General features: G+C 44.1%; 2 pseudogenes; both read right to left on the reverse strand.

The window, feature by feature from the left end:
• Positions 1 to 479: 479 nt before the first annotated feature.
• Positions 480 to 2,110, reverse strand: LOC124851924 (annotated as a pseudogene).
• Positions 2,111 to 14,078: 11,968 nt separating this feature from the next.
• On the reverse strand, positions 14,079 to 15,102 carry LOC124851216 (annotated as a pseudogene).
• Positions 15,103 to 16,055: the final 953 nt, after the last annotated feature.

Consider the following 16,055-nt stretch of genomic DNA (forward strand, 5'->3'; position numbering starts at 1 on the left):
AGCCAGTAGCCACTTATCCTTTAACGGTCTCAGGGGCCTGGGAGCCAATCTCAGCTGACACTTTCAGATCTCAGTCTCCAATCAACCCTAACTCCGATCTACATGTCTTTGGGTTTGTGGAGGAAGCTGGAGAACCCAGAGAAAACCCTGCAGACACCAGGAGAACCTCCTCCTCTCCACAGAAAGGCTGCACTAACAGTGTTGACCACTGCAACACCATACGCCACCCCAAACAATGAGAACCATTTAACACTGAGTGTAGCGGTATTTGAAGAACATCTCATCTCCCTGATTGAACATGTTATTGATCATGTCTGGACTCACAGAGCCTTCCTGCAGTTCCTCACAGCTGGGATCAGTCTCCATAGACCCTGGTCTGATGCGTTGAACTTCTCCAGGTCCAACTCATCCAGAACCTCCTCTGACATCAGCATGTAGGCCAGAGCTGAGCAGTGGATCTCAGAGAAGTTTCTCCTTGATCATTCTCTGACGTCAGGGGAACTGTTGCATCTGCTGATGAACTGAGTGAGTCGTTCATCTCGGAGTCCGGACAGGCTGGAGAGATGTTGATGCCTGTCAGGAGAAATGTCACCACTCTCCCATCTCTCCTTCCAGGTTGTTGATGACTCTCTGGATGATCTCTGGATTGTTCCCTGTCCGACCCAGCCGGGCCTCCTAAGACTCTCTGGATGATCTTTGGATTGTTCTCTGTCCCGACCCAACTGTGAGCCTCCTAAGACTCTCTGGTTGGACTCCAGACTGAGGCCGTGAAGGAAGCCGAACAAAACGGAGTCCAGATGACCATTTTTGGCCACTGGTGAGGGGATTTCTTCATGGTTCTCATCAGGAGGTCATCCAGGGGAGAAGAGTACTGTGTGTGTTCCCATATATTCCCCAAGAAGTTGTTGAGTTCTTCCTGTGTTCCTCTTGGTGGGCTGTTGGAACATGTAGCCAGACTGCAGCCAGAAACTCCTGAAACGCTCAGAATGGGCAAAGCAGTAGACCCCAAATTTCTGGAAGATCACACACTCTCTCTTCTGAAGATCTCGAGTACAAACTCCTAGAGTACACTGAGGCCTCTGTGACATTAAGACCACACGCTCCAGGTCTTCTTGGTGAACATGATGTTTCCTTCCTAGTTGTTTGGCGCCAGCCTCCCAGCTTCAGAAGAACACCTGTCAGCCCTCTTCAGCTGCTGTGGAGTCGTCTCATGTCCCTCACCAAACTTGTTGTTCTTCCTCTTTGTCTGAACCAACCCAGGAAGTGTGAGTACAGGTCGAGTCGGGGGTCTTGGGCAGCTCTCCTCTCTGGTCTGTGGTCAACATGTGCTCCAGAGAACTGTAGCACTGATCCAGCAGAGAGAACTGGGATTTGACACATGATGTGGAAGCTCCTGGACGTCTTGATGGCCAACGAGATGATTCTGCTGCACAGCTCTTCATCACTGAATCTCCTCCTGAAGTACTCCTCGCTTCTGGGCGTCCAGTAGAGCTCGTACTTCTGCATGTGTGACCCTGTCAACACATGGGAGGTCTGATTGGCTGCCACCCAGGTCCTGGAGTTATCAGGCGAGAGCCGAGGGGAAGCAGATTCCCCTGGATGAGGTTGTCAGCAACACGTTGACCCAGTGACCTCTGTGTGACATCAGACACGAGCTCCCTGGTTGAAGATCCAGAGAAGGTCTGCTTTCATCCAGGCGCGTCAAAAATTGAACAAGGTTCACAGACAGCGTCTCTGCCGTGAGCTTCTGCTGTAACGTTGGATGGAAAACGCGAACAGCGTGAGAGACTGTGCTGCTGGTCCTTCACCAGGTTCAGCTCCTGAGCGAAAGCACAGTCAGCAGACCCCATCTTGGTTTCCTGCTGACCCTTGGCCCAGTCAGAGTGAACTACTGCACCGAGAAGAGCACCAACGCCAGCGACGCCGTTGGTCAGGACGACTCTGATGCTGCTCTGCTGGTCCAGTTGAGGCTTTAAAGATGTCGTGGCACTTTTGATGGGAGTGTCATTAGGCTCTTCATCTTGGAAACCGTCTCAAGCTGCCTCACCTCATGTTGAGTATTAACCTCTTCACTCTGTCCCTCTGTGATGTAGAGCTCAGTGTAGATCCTGTTGAGGGAGGGTTCTACTTCCTGTTTCATCCAGTTCCTTCAGTCACATGTTCATCTCCTCAGACTGAGCTTATGTTCATCTAAAACCTTCTGCAGACCTTTTTGATCTGCTGAAAGACAAGAAACAATGTCAGAGACAGAGAATCTGAGAATCTGCTGATTGTTTTCATCAGATACAGAAAAACTACAGAAAATAAAAGCTTTTAACTGTACTTCACACATAACGATGTTAAATGTTGATGCTGTATGAAGGAACAAAAATAAAACAACATGTGCTGATGTCAGAAGTAAGAGACATCCAACTTGAACACATGTACAGTGCTGCTCTGACCGGCTGTCAGGCTCCAGCTCCTGTTCTGGATCTTTGTCACACACTGAGGGACAGGAGGTCTCCCTGAGAAGGAACCAGACTGGTCCCAGTATGTGGTGATGCACTGTCTGCAGAACCAGTGTCCACAGCTGGTGGAGACTGGATCCCTTCAGAACATTTGACACGAAAAGTACAGCAGGACGACTGCTCCTCCTCAGAAACATGACTCCTCTTCCTCTCCCTGTGAAGACATTTCCTGTTAAGTCACATGTCCCAGTCACAGGTTGTCATTACTTCTGTCAAGGAGGTTTTGTTTTTTCACCCTAGTATTATGTTTGTGTATTGGTTGTTTTGTTCGTTAGTGGGATTATAAAACACCACTGAACAGATTACCAGTAAACTTGGTGGAAGGATGTGGTCTGTGGAACCAGATCGGGGGTCCTCTTTCACAGACATGTTCAGAGGACTGATGTTTACCAGGAAGTGTGCTTGGAATTTGGTGCAGATCCAAATCCAAAATGAGCTCTAGTGAATCTCAAAGAGAAGAGAGGAAGTGGTTTCACTTGCGTGTTGGTTCTTGGTGGAGTCTGAGCTCTTTGGTGATTCTGAGAGATTAGTCACCAACTTCCAGTAGACTGTGTCCTGGTGCAGGGGCCACACTAGAGGAAACTAAATCCTCTTCAGAGCAGGTCACAGTAGAAACAGTCTCTTACTTACTCTTGTGTGAGGTCCAGGTTCATTACTGAAGTATGGAGGACGATCCATGGACGGTCACTCTTCAGAGACTCACAGCTGGACCCTGGAGACTCTGCTCTCAGTCTGTGGTCCTGACCTCTGCAAACACAATGTTTTTATTCAGAACACATCATTTCACTGGTTCATTCTCTGAGGATTCCAGTTTGGAGGTTCACATGTTTGGCAGGTCTCTTACTCTCTGTGAGGGGTCGGGTTCATTACTGAAGTTTTACGGAGGGGATATTCTTTGGACTGGTCACTCTTCAGAGACACACAAGAACACTGGAGACTCTGCTCTGTCCTCCACTTCCTCCTCATAACAACTCATCCAGTCTGAGAGGAAAGAGACTGTGAGCTCAAGGAATCAGGAAAAACAAGTCTGTCAAGAAACACACCCCCAAAAAAAAACAAAGGAAGGACACACACACACACACACACACACACACTCACACACACACACACACACACACACACACACACACACACACACACACGCACGCACTCACACACGCGCACGCACACACACACACACACACACACACACACACACACACACACACACACACCAGCTAAGGTGACTATAACGTATGATTCACAAGAAAACACGTTCTGTTATTAAACACTTGATGAACAGTCTTGATGAAGATAAAACGTGAAACTGTGAGTTAACTCTGTTGAGGTAGTCCTTTGTGGCTCTTTGTTCCACAGCTGCTGTTCACGCTCATCTCTGGGGGATCCGATCACATGAAACTTCTGTCTGTCACCGGGTGTGAACTGACAAACTTAGAGTCGTGTGATCAGCAGGCCGGATGTTAACGGCTTGGAGTGTGAGAGTGCTTGGCAGTAAACTTCAGAAAGTTGTGTTCACACTCACCTGCTCACTTTTCTTCCTCCTGCTCATCCAGGTGAAAATGGGAGTCCTGACACTTCCTGACACCAGGCTCCTCCTCTCTCTACCTCTTTACAGTAGATATGAAGTTGCTCACAGACCATTTAAAGCTGCAGTGTGTAAGACTCAGGTAGAAAGGATCCATCCTTTGAATTAAATATAAAATAATCTGGTGATGTTTCCACTTGTGTGTTTCATCTAGAATTGTATGAATCACAGTTTTCTTTACTCTAGAAATGGGAAGATCTGTATCATATTGTAACGTGAAACTCAGCACGTTGTCTGTGGAGTGGAGCTTCCTGAAACAGCCGCTCACAGGACAGTGCATTTGTTGAGACTATTTCCGCGGCGGATGGAGCTCTGGCAGAAACACATGGGAATGTGTCCCAGGCTGTGGATACACACACACAATATGTTCATATCAACAAGAAGAAACATATAAAATATCACCAGACTTGTTCTTTTAAATATTTCTCTGATAATCCAGACTATGAGAGTTTGAGTTTTGGGCTGTGAATCATCGATTAAAAATCCGTCCCTTCCTCTTCATGGTTATAATACTGAAGGATTCACACTTCCTTCTTTTCTCCATCTAACAGATGTGACTTCTCTTTCTTCTACTTCCCAACCTATATTGTATATTACTGAATATAAGGTAGTGAGAATAAGCCCAATTGTTGAGTCTTCCCATACTTTACTCACATGTCCATGCCTCGCACTTGATACCAGTGTCAAATCCAGTGTTTTGAAGTGTTACCATGTGTACATCTATCCTTGTCCCTCTCTCCTGTCGTTAATACATATTAAATTACTATCCCTCCAATAGTTGTTCTATTATCTCTCCCCCATGTGTCCCGTCTTTCTCCCCCACAATGTGCTATGTGAATTAAAATCCCACAGCAAAGATATGATTCAAAAAATCTGTCCTTGTATCTGCTTGAGTTTATTGATTCCCTAGTTGTTTTATTGATCCCCCATCACATAACCTCAATTATAATTGAGGATTCTATCTAACATTTGGTTTCAACCATGTTTTCTTTTTTACTAAAACCACGTCCAGGGATACAGATCATTTCTCACCTCCTCACAAGTCAGTTCATTAATGTTCACATGATTTGCAGCTTTTACTATTATTTGTTTTCTGTCGATTTGGTTTCCATTGTTGCATGTATGACTCCTGCTATAAGTGACTAGTTTCTTTAAATCCAACCCACTCTGTCCTCTTTTGGTTGTTCTTGCTGCTTAATGAGTTGTTCTTCCATTTGTGTCTTGACTCTCTACCTCTCCTCTGGTTCACCCGTCTTAGCCCGGCTTAGCAGCATCAGCATATGTGATTTTGTTTTGTACCCTGACCTGTAGAATCTCTACCTCGCTCTTCATTACTTCACATCCTCCATAGCCACTTACATATGGTTTCAGTTACAACAGTTTGGTTGCATCCCTTTCCCACACTGCTCATACTCATGATCACTCACCACATCTAGCACACCTTCTTTTTCCTTTACACACATGTCATAGCAGTAAGACCAAATGTTTGACAGTAGAAGCTGGGTATATATTCCCCTCACTGTGTAAAGTCATTTCCCAGCACTACTTTCTTTGGAAAATTTCTTCTCAAATTCCAGCAATATGCTTTAAACACCTCTTCACCTTACTCTGAAAGCCTGTTATCTCTACTGTGCATCCTTCAGTTTCCACCTTTCAGATCTAATTCGACCTCACTCACACACCCGTCACCACAGTCTTACCTTGAATGACACAAACTTTCTGATCATTGAGAGCGGCTGTGGACCAGAGAAAAACTGACCGACAGAGATTTTAATCTTTAATGAAGTGGAAACTGTTTATTTTCATGTAAAAATAAAGAAATGATTCATGTAAACAAAGCAGCCACAAGATTTTACAAGTGAATATTAAAACAACCTGAGGTTTGAAGAGGCGTTCCGTGATGATCAAACTGGATTTATTAGTTTTCCTGCAGCAGTTGAATTAAATCATTTGAAGCTGAGATTTTAGAGCCTTCTACCGTTAAACAGTGAAACATGGAAAGTGAAAGTAAACTCGAGTCAAAGATCCATCACCTGCGACTTTACAGAAGATCTTATCTGACGTCATTCAATAAAAAACACCGTGAAATAAAACCTTAAAATTTAGACTGTAAATAAAGATGAAGCCGAATTATCTGCATCGCCCTGGCCGACTGCAGTATAGGTCATAAACCCCGCCTCCTCCATGTGTGTGTCTGATCAGCTGATTATTGAATCACAAATTCTCGCTGTGTTGTGCGGCTGTGAAAGCGTGACGGACGACCACGTGCTCACCAGCCAATCACCGCTTCAGCGTTTCCATGGATACAATATTCTGGTATCAATATGAATTAGACAATAATCTGAATAAGACACTGGCCCGTATAAAAAGTATGTTCTGATAAACAACCTGAATGAGATCATACTCAGAATATAATCAACAATCATTGATAAAACATTATAGCGTCCTGTAGGAGTTACACAACATCTGGACATCCGACGGTTACAGAGTGATGACATCATGTCCCTGGACGTAGTGAGTCTGTGCGTGAAGTGCGATCACAGACTGGATATAAATGATTCTTCTGCAGTTCATCACGTTGTGGATTGAAAATGTCACTTTAAGAGGATATTCCCTCGTTTCCTTTTATTTCATGTACATTTGTGAATAGATGTGATGAGTGTGATCTTATTGTCCGATGTTGTATAAACGCTGTACATGAAAGAGAAAGTCCCTTGTATAAACCTTTTCTATCTCTTTGTACGCAGGCAGGAACATGCAGATCAGTTATGAACCGTGTGAAGAATCCCAGAGAGAGAATGAAAATCATCAAAATGTTAACGAGTTCACATGTTTTCATGAAGTCATTGAACTGGCCGATCTGGCTGATGAGTCCAGATGTTTTCACTCTTCTCAGTGAAGCAGAGCCGCAGGCTCCCGGCTCAAGCGAATTGCTCTGTGTTTCTAAACGTCTTTCACCCACAGACTCACACCACTTTACAGCCGGAGTCATTAGGTGAAGCAGGTTATTAAACTATGTACATGAAAACTTCACTATTTGACAAATAACATGATTAAATTCACTTTGAACAGAAAAAAACAACCTCAAAGCTTCTCATTGGGGGAAAATATTTCTGTTTCTTATTTCCCCCAATCTGAAAAAGTTCTTCGCCTCGTCATTTTCGCACTGGCTTAACTTTGTTTAGCCGGCTCTTAGAAATCACAGTGACTTTATACTTCGATGTACTGAGCATCTTATTTACAGCCTGGTCTCATCAATCTGTGTTCAAGATAACACGACTTTGCTTTCCTGTGATTCCCTGCAGTGCTCATGGTTTTCCACCTGTCTTTTTAGTTTTCAACACAACATGCTAACACGCTGCCGTCAGCAGGATCAGGGGAGTGAAACTGTTTTAAAATATAAAGCTTGTCTGAACTCAGCGGCAGTTATTTATTCATAACAGCGACTGCTACTCAGCTTCCAGTAAATATAATGTCACTTTTACATTGGAAAGTAAAATTTGCGTGCCAGCTTGCATTTTTCTGCACACACATATCTTGCAAAATATTACGACTTTGACTTTTGTGTGTCAAAGGACAGAGCAGCAGCAGATCCAGTGATGATGCTGTGTCACATCCACAGGAACACAGGGAGGATGGTGGACTGGACTCTGTGTGACAGCTGATCTCAGAGCAGCTCCACCTCCTCTGATTCCTCTGGAGCTCTGTCTCACTCTGCCTCCATGCCAACAAAGGCCCAGTCAGAGCCGCTCTACACAAGCTGCTGCTGCTTCGGCCTCTGGATCCTCAGGACACAGCTCAGCCTCCGTCCACACACACTGTCCTCTTCACACTCACCTTTTCAAGATCCCAGCCTCATCTGTTGAGAGAAGAAGACATCCAGTGTTCCAGAGACTCACTTCATCAGCTGTGAGTCAGTGATTGCAGCACATCCAGTAGAAAGGCAGCAGGGACTTCAGTCCTGTTCAGAGGTGGAGCAGCTTCCTCTGCTTCATGTTCACATGTTGGAATGAACACGCTAAGAGCTAAGTGTGTTTCCTCTGCATGTCAAAGTGCAGAGTGGACACCTGAGAGGTGGATTTACTGCTGTTACAGGTGAAGACATGTTCACTGAAACACGTGCACATACAAGGGGCGGGGTTTGCTGCATATGACCAATCACAGACATGGACAGTTTGACTGACAGCAGAGCCTCCATATTTCACAGCTTCAGGATCAAACTGTTCTATAATACCAAAAATCAGAGGAGAACAAACATGATCCAGGGAATAGGAAGAAACTCAGTTACAGCTGCTAAATGCAGGAAGGAACAGCTGGTAAAATCTGTGATTGTGTCAATGTGTAAGAAGTTACAGCGCCCCCTGGTGGCATTTTGAGGTAAAAAAATATATCACGTGACCATGATATAATAACGTGTGAGCGAGATAAAATAACTCGAGGCACGAGATCTGAATCTGTTGTTTACTAACAAGGCAGAGTGGAAGAGAAGAGAGAAGATTTAACGATGAGGAAGCGTTTGAATCCCAGGATGTGACACACAGTGTCTCACTGTCTCTGAGGACACACACTGTCTCTGAGGACACACACTGTCTCTGAGGAAACACACTGTCTCACTGACTCTGAGGACACACACTGACTCTGAGGACACACACTGACTCTGAGGAAACACACTGTCTACTGATCTGGGGACACACACTGACTCTGACGACACACACTGTCTCTGAGGACACACACTGTCTCTGACGACACACACTGACTCTGAGGACACACACTGACTCTGAGGAAACACACTGTCTCACTGACTCTGAGGACACACACTGTCTCACTGACTCTGACGACACATATCTGTCTCTGAGGACACACACTGACTCTGAGGGCACACACTGACTTACTGTCTCTGAGGACACACACTGTCTCTGAGGACACACACTGTGGTGGAAACCTCTGACATCACTACTCAATAAAAACACATGGACCTATCTTCAGGAAGCTGACTGAGTGCATCTGGTGTTTTGGTGACTTGGGATGGAGTCTCTGGGATGTTTGGGTGAGTTAGAGATCAACTGAACCCAACCAGACGTGGATTTAAACTTCCCTTATCCGTCCCTTTAAGGAGAATTGTGCCACACAGCAGTGCTTAGAGTCCACTGTGGTCCAGTGGGCGGAGCTCTTTTTATACAGGTTGATCTCCAACAGCTTTCAGAGCAGTTTAGCTGTTCATCCAGAAGTTACCATGGTGATTTAACTCGTTAAGGGGAGTGGGCCGAGCTTCATCGACGAAAATACTAGAATTTGAAGTTAACCTGATAACCACAAATCCTGCTTGGTAGCACAGACCCTGGATCTGTACTGTGATACTGACTGTGTTTAGTAAAATACTGAATTAGAAGCAGCATGGTCTGACTCCAACCATCTACTGACCTCACAGTCTCCAGTCCCCGACAGCCTGAACTCTGCTTTAGGCCAGAAGCAGCTCCTTCACTCCTGAGTCCCTTGCGGGTCGTTTAGTCTCAGATCCAGTTCTCAGATGAGAGGGGTTTGACCTCAGAGCTGAAGCCAGGGGAAAGACTTATTTGATCTCTGTCCAGTCTGCAGCTCTCCAACCTGAATAAAGGATAAAACTTAACTTTAAATTAAACTGAGTTCATGTGTGAAAATAAGAAACACATATTCATGTCACACAGACTCATAACATGGAAGATAAATATAAAATCAGACACAAAAGTGAGTCCTGATTTTATAAAAATATATTATTTGGACCCGGTCTCTGTCCTGCAGATCAGTTTAGGAAATCCAGAACTAAACTCAGTGTTTTAACAAGAAGCTGAATATTTAAAATGTCACAGATTAATTGGCCAGTGGATTCATGTTATGTATGTATGAAGAGAATTGTGTTAAATTGAATTCAATGGCGGAATCAGTGGGGTATAAATGTTGTAGTATAGATATGAGATCTACAAAGGTCCGTCAGTGAACTGACCTCAGAGTCTCCAGTTGACAGGATGGACTCTGTAGAAAACCACACAGCTCCTTCACTCCTGAGTCCTGCAGCTTGTTGTTTCTACTCAGATCCAGTTCTCTCAGATGAGAGGGGTTTGACCTCAGAGCTGAAGCCAGAGAAGAACAGCTCATCTCTGACAGACTGCAGTTCTCCAACCTGGATAAATAATAAAACTTAACTGTAAATTAAACTGAGTTCATGTGTGAAAATAACATACAAATATTCATGTCACACAGACTCATAACATGGAAGATAAATATGAAATCAGACATGTTGGACTGAAAACGAGTCCTGATTCAGTGAAAATAGATAATTTGGACCCGGTCTCTGTCCTGCCGATCAGTTTAGGAAATCCAGAAATGAACTCAGATGTGTTTTAACAAGAAGCTGAATATTTAAAATGTCACAGATTAATTAATGAATGGATTCACGTTATGTACGAATTATGTTAAATTAGAATTAATGAGATCAATTGGGTATAAATGTTGTATTATAGATATGAGATCTACAAAAGTCAGTCAGTGAACTGACCTCAGAGTCTCCAGTCGACAGGTTGGACTCTGTAGAAAACCACACAGCTCCTTCACTCCTGAGTCCTGCAGGTTGTTGTTTCTACTCAGATCCAGTCCTCTCAGATGAGAGGGGTTTGACCTCAGAGCTGAAGCCAGAGAAGAACAGCTGATCTCTGTCAGACTGCAGTCCTCCAACCTGGATAAATAAATATGAATATTAGAATGTGTCCTCCTGTTGTTGTGGATCGTCATCATGTCAACACAGACTCTCAACATGCTGCTGACCTCAGTCCAGTCTGTGACCTGAAGATAAACATCAGATCAGACATGTTGGACCATTGTTTCATTTATCACCTTCTTCTCTGTGTGTTTGGTCACTGAGCAGGTTTGTGTAATTAAACACTGTTTAAAGTAGGGATGGCTCCTGACAGTCACTTCCTGTTTGTTTCTATACTTATCAACTGTCCAACGTGTTTCAATAAGAATGTGTCTTATTTTGAAAACCTGAGGAGGACGAGTGCTCGGCCTCAGTCCACATGTTATTTACTGACACTTTCTTAGTGATCAGGAGCAGGTGAGTGCAGGTGAATGGAGCTGATGAGGTGGACGTGACTGACAGGCTGGGTGAGTGACAGATGACTGAGGGACAGTGAGCAGAGCAGAACTGAGACAATTTAAATAACTAATGACCCAATAAGAAAGAAAGTTGGAAAAGTGAAGAAGGATTTAAGGACCTCAGAGTCTCCAGTCCACAGTTTGGACTCTCCAGTCCAGAACACAGCAGCTTCACTCCTGAATCCTGCAGGTAGTTTTCACTCAGATCCAGTTCTCTCAGATGTGAGGGGTCTGACTTCAGAGCTGAGGCCACGACTTCACAGTGAGTCTCTGAGAGTCGACAACCACCGAGTCTGTAATTAAAGAAAATATCTGTTAGAATAAAATCAGGAAACACAACATTCATCCAAAACGTGATCATGTGACCCTCACCCTGGTAAATCCCCTTTTTACCTCATGAACATGTTAAAAACTCCTCAAGAGAATCCTTTCAGATTTGGTACAAGCGTTCATTCAGACTGACAGAGGAACTCATTAGATTCACGTGGTCAAAGGTCAAAGGTCAAGGTCACACAACATGTTTCTGTCCTCTTGAACCTGAAGTCTCAAGTCTGTCTTTAGGGGATTTCTTCACATTTTGACCAGTTGGACTCAAAGATAAACTGATTAGATTTCAGAGGTCAAAGGTCAAAGGTTACAGTGACCTCATATTATTGTGAATGCCACATGTCAGGAGCCTGGAGGGACGGACACTGCACTGGTTGGTGGTGGCGTACAAACGCAGGGTGGTAATTCTAGTTTGACCAGAAAGAAGAATAAACGATATTTCCAGTTCTGCTTCTTCAGTTTAAAGGAACAGTCAGTGATTCTCATCCTAAACACAGAGAAGCTGTGATTTATCTGATTAATCACCGTTTCTAAATGCCTGAAAAATCCCCTTTATCTCTGTATATTGTTGTGGGAACAGAAAGATAAATGACAGAAGACGGATATATACATTTAACATTAGTTTTGTTATTGATGACAAGTCCAAAAGAAAAATCAAATCAAATCAAACTAAAACATACCACACCATAATTAAATCAATCAATCAATCAAATTTTATTTGTATAGCCCATATTCACAAATCACAATTTGTCTCATAGGGCTTTAACATGGTGTGACATCCTCTGCCCTTAACCCTCAACAAGAGTAAGGAAAAACTACTTAAAAACCCTTTTAACAGGGAAAAAAAAAAGAACGTAGAAACCTCAGAGAGAGCCACATGTGAGGGATCCCTCTCCCAGGACGGACAGAAGTGCAATGGATGTCAAGTGTAAAGGAGAACATCAAGATAAAGGTTTTAGCAGCATTGATTAGGGTAAACATTTTGAAGTATAACTGAAGGTCAGTGAATTGGTGGATTAATGTCATTAATGGTCAAGTGTCTGAGGAGAAATACTATGTATCGAGCAGTCCTGCTGCAATCATAGTCCATGGTCAGCAGCCAGCAAGATCATGATCCACCATCAAGATCGGAAGCCACTAAATGTGGCTGTCTCTTTGCTTTGCCTCTGAGCAAACATAGGATGATGTTATTTAGAACATAAAATTTCTTTATCAAACTCAAAGAACCTTTATCCTAAACAATCGAGGCTTCTTAGCCTTTGATCTTTTTTAAAAACAAATATAGGATGGTTGAATAAAACTGTTTTCTTTTCTTTTTTACCTCTTAACAGTCTGACGGCCCGCCCGTCGAAGCGTCAAACTTTGTTATTTACACAACTGCTTCATATAGCTAGGTACTGATGCAACATATCTTTGGAAAGTTAAGATTCTTGTGATTCGATTGATGCAAACCATTTCAAGATATGATCACCACAGCAATTACAATCAACGCCTCTGTCAGACCACCACCAACAAAAAAAAAACAATAACCAAATCGAGGTCACTCACCTAAGAAGCCTCATCGTAATCCACAGATCGATAACATTCGGTCTTGTTACATTTCCAAAGGTCCAGACGATCCAATCCAGTAACACGTTTAGTCCAAAACACATTATTACATCAATGAATACCCACAGACTGCTGTTGCATCATTTCAAACTAGCCGGCAGCTATGTGTAACCTTTGATGTATTTTCCCTCGTAACTCCCGTTAGTATGTAAACATAGCCGATATCTTGATTTCAAAATGGAGGCTGCACTCTGAACTTTAGATTGACAGCTTACTTGACCCAATAGGAGTGGGCATGTCCTGTCCACAGCCTACAATAGCCAATGAGACACCTCTTTGAAGGACAGTGCCTGCCTCTCTTCTGTCGTGTAGAGACTGAGCCGATTTCAACCGATTGTTCTGATGACTGGCATTTCGTATAGCCAATGAAATTTCCTACATGCACATACATGCTTCAAACAAACAACCAAACCTTTACACAATTAAATGTGAATGTGAAATCTGAATCTGAGCCCATCTGCAGAAGCAGTGTTGAGCCAGTTCACACTAAAAAAGAACGAGTTCCAAGTTTAGTTCATACAGATGAAAATGAACCAGTTCATTGGGATGATTCAGGTGACAAATGTCCGGTCATGTGTTTGGTTCTGAATCGATGAATCGATGGAGTGAGTGGGGGCGGGTATGGGTTCATGGATCGGCTCATTCTGCGCAATGCGTTAAAATAATAATAATAACGCGTTAATTTTGACAGCCCTTATATATATATATATATACAGTATATACGGGTCCTTGAGCTTGAGGAATGTGACTTGAGATATCATGTTCAAACTCCAGCACAGTGATCACTTGGATTTCACTCTCGACATCTGTTCTAGTTGCTCTTATATGTAAATGAGATCAATGAGAATGTTTTTATACAAACCAAATGTATACATATATTAAAGTATATATTACGACTCATCTCCACTGATTGAACATGTTATTGATCATGTCTGGACTCACTGAGCCTTCCTGCAGTTCCTCACAGCTGGGATCAGTCTCCATCGACCCTGGTCTGATGTGTTGAACTTCTCCAGGTCCAACTCATCCAGAACCTCCTCTGACATCTGCAGCATGTAGGCCAGAGCTGAGCAGTGGATCTCAGAGAGTTCCTCCTTCGGTCTGTTCTCTGACGTCAGGAACTGTTGCATCTGCTGATGAACTGAGTGGTCGTTCATCTCAGTCAGACAGTGGAAGATGTTGATGCTTCTGTCAGGAGAAATGTCATCACTCTTCATCTCCTTCAAGTTGTTGATGACTCTCTGGATGATCTTTGGATTGTTCTCTGTCCGACCCAGCAGGCCTCCTAAGACTCTCTGGTTGGACTCCAGACTGAGGCCATGAAGGAAGCGAACAAACAGGTCCAGATGACCATTTGTACTGGTGAGGGATTTCTCCATGGTTCTCTTCAGGAGGTCATCCAGGGAGAAGGTACTGTCTGTGTTCCCATATGTTCCCAAGAAGTTGTTGAATTCTTCTGTGTTCCTCTTGGTGTAACAGTGGAACATGTAGACTGCAGCCAGAAACTCCTGAACGCTCAGATGAACAAAGCAGTAGACTGATTTCTGGAAGATCACACACTCTCTTCTGAAGATCTCAGTACAAACTCCTGAGTACACTGAGGCCTCTGGGACATTAAGACCACACCGGTCCAGGTCTTCTTGGTAGAACATGATGTTTCCTTCCTCCAGATGTTTAAACGCCAGCCTCCCCAGCTTCAGAAGAACGTCCCTGTCAGCCTCCGTCAGCTGCTGTGGAGTTCCTCTCATGTTCCTCACCGTACTTGTTGTTCTTCCTCTTTGTCTGAACCAGCAGGAAGTGTGAGTACAGGTCAGTCAGGGTCTTGGGCAGCTCTCCTCTCTGGTCTGTGGTCAACATGTGCTCCAGAACTGTAGCACTGATCCAGCAGAAGACTGGGATTTGACACATGATGTGGAGGCTCCTGGACGTCTTGATGTGTGAGATGATTCTGCTGCACAGCTCTTCATCACCGAATCTCCTCCTGAAGTACTCCTCCTTCTGGGCGCAGTGAAGCCTCGTACTTCTGTGACCCTGTCAACACACGCAGGAGGGATCTGATTGGCCGCCGCAGGTCTGGAGGTTATCCAGACGAGCAGAGGAAGCAGATTCCCTGGATGAGGTTTGTCAGCAGCACGTTGACTGATGACCTCTGTGTGACATCAGACACAAGCTCCCGTGGTTGAAGTCCAGAGAAGGTCTGCTTTCATCCAGGCCGCAAAGATGAACAAAGGTTTACAGACAGCGAGCGCCTCTGCCGTGAGCTTCTGTAACGTTGGATGGAAAACACGGAGCAGCGTGAGAAGACTGTGCTGCTGGTCTTTCACCAGGTTCAGCTCCCTGAACGAAAGCACAGTCAGCAGACCCACATCTTGGTTTTCTAAACCCTCTGCCCAGTCCAGAGTGAACTTCTGCACCGAGAAGGTTTCCAACGACGACGCCGTTGGTCAGGACGACTCTGATGCTGCTCTGCTGGTCAGTTGAGGCTTTAAAGATGTCGTGGCACTTGATGGGAGTGTCGTGGAGGCTCTTCATCTTGGAAGCCGTCTCAAGCTGCCTCACCTCATGTTGAGTATTAACCTCTTCACTCGGTCCCTCTGTGACGTAGAGCTCAGTGTAGATCCTGTTGAGGAGGGTTCTACTTCCTGTTTCATCAGTTCCTTCAGTCACATGTTCAGATATCCTCCTCAGACTGAGCTTATGTTCATCTAAAGCCTCCTGCAGACCACGATCTGCTGAAAGACAAGAAACAATGTCAGAGACAGAGAATCTGAGAATCTGCTGATTGTTTCATCAGATACAGAAAAACTACAGAAAATAAAAGCTTTTAACCTTGTGCTTTTATAATGATGTTAAATGTTGATGCTGTATGAAGGAACAAAATAAAACAACATGTGCTGTTG

This window comes from Hippoglossus stenolepis, chromosome 1 (assembly GCF_022539355.2).
Source record: "Hippoglossus stenolepis isolate QCI-W04-F060 chromosome 1, HSTE1.2, whole genome shotgun sequence".
In the NCBI taxonomy this organism is placed as follows: Eukaryota; Metazoa; Chordata; class Actinopteri; order Pleuronectiformes; family Pleuronectidae; genus Hippoglossus; species Hippoglossus stenolepis.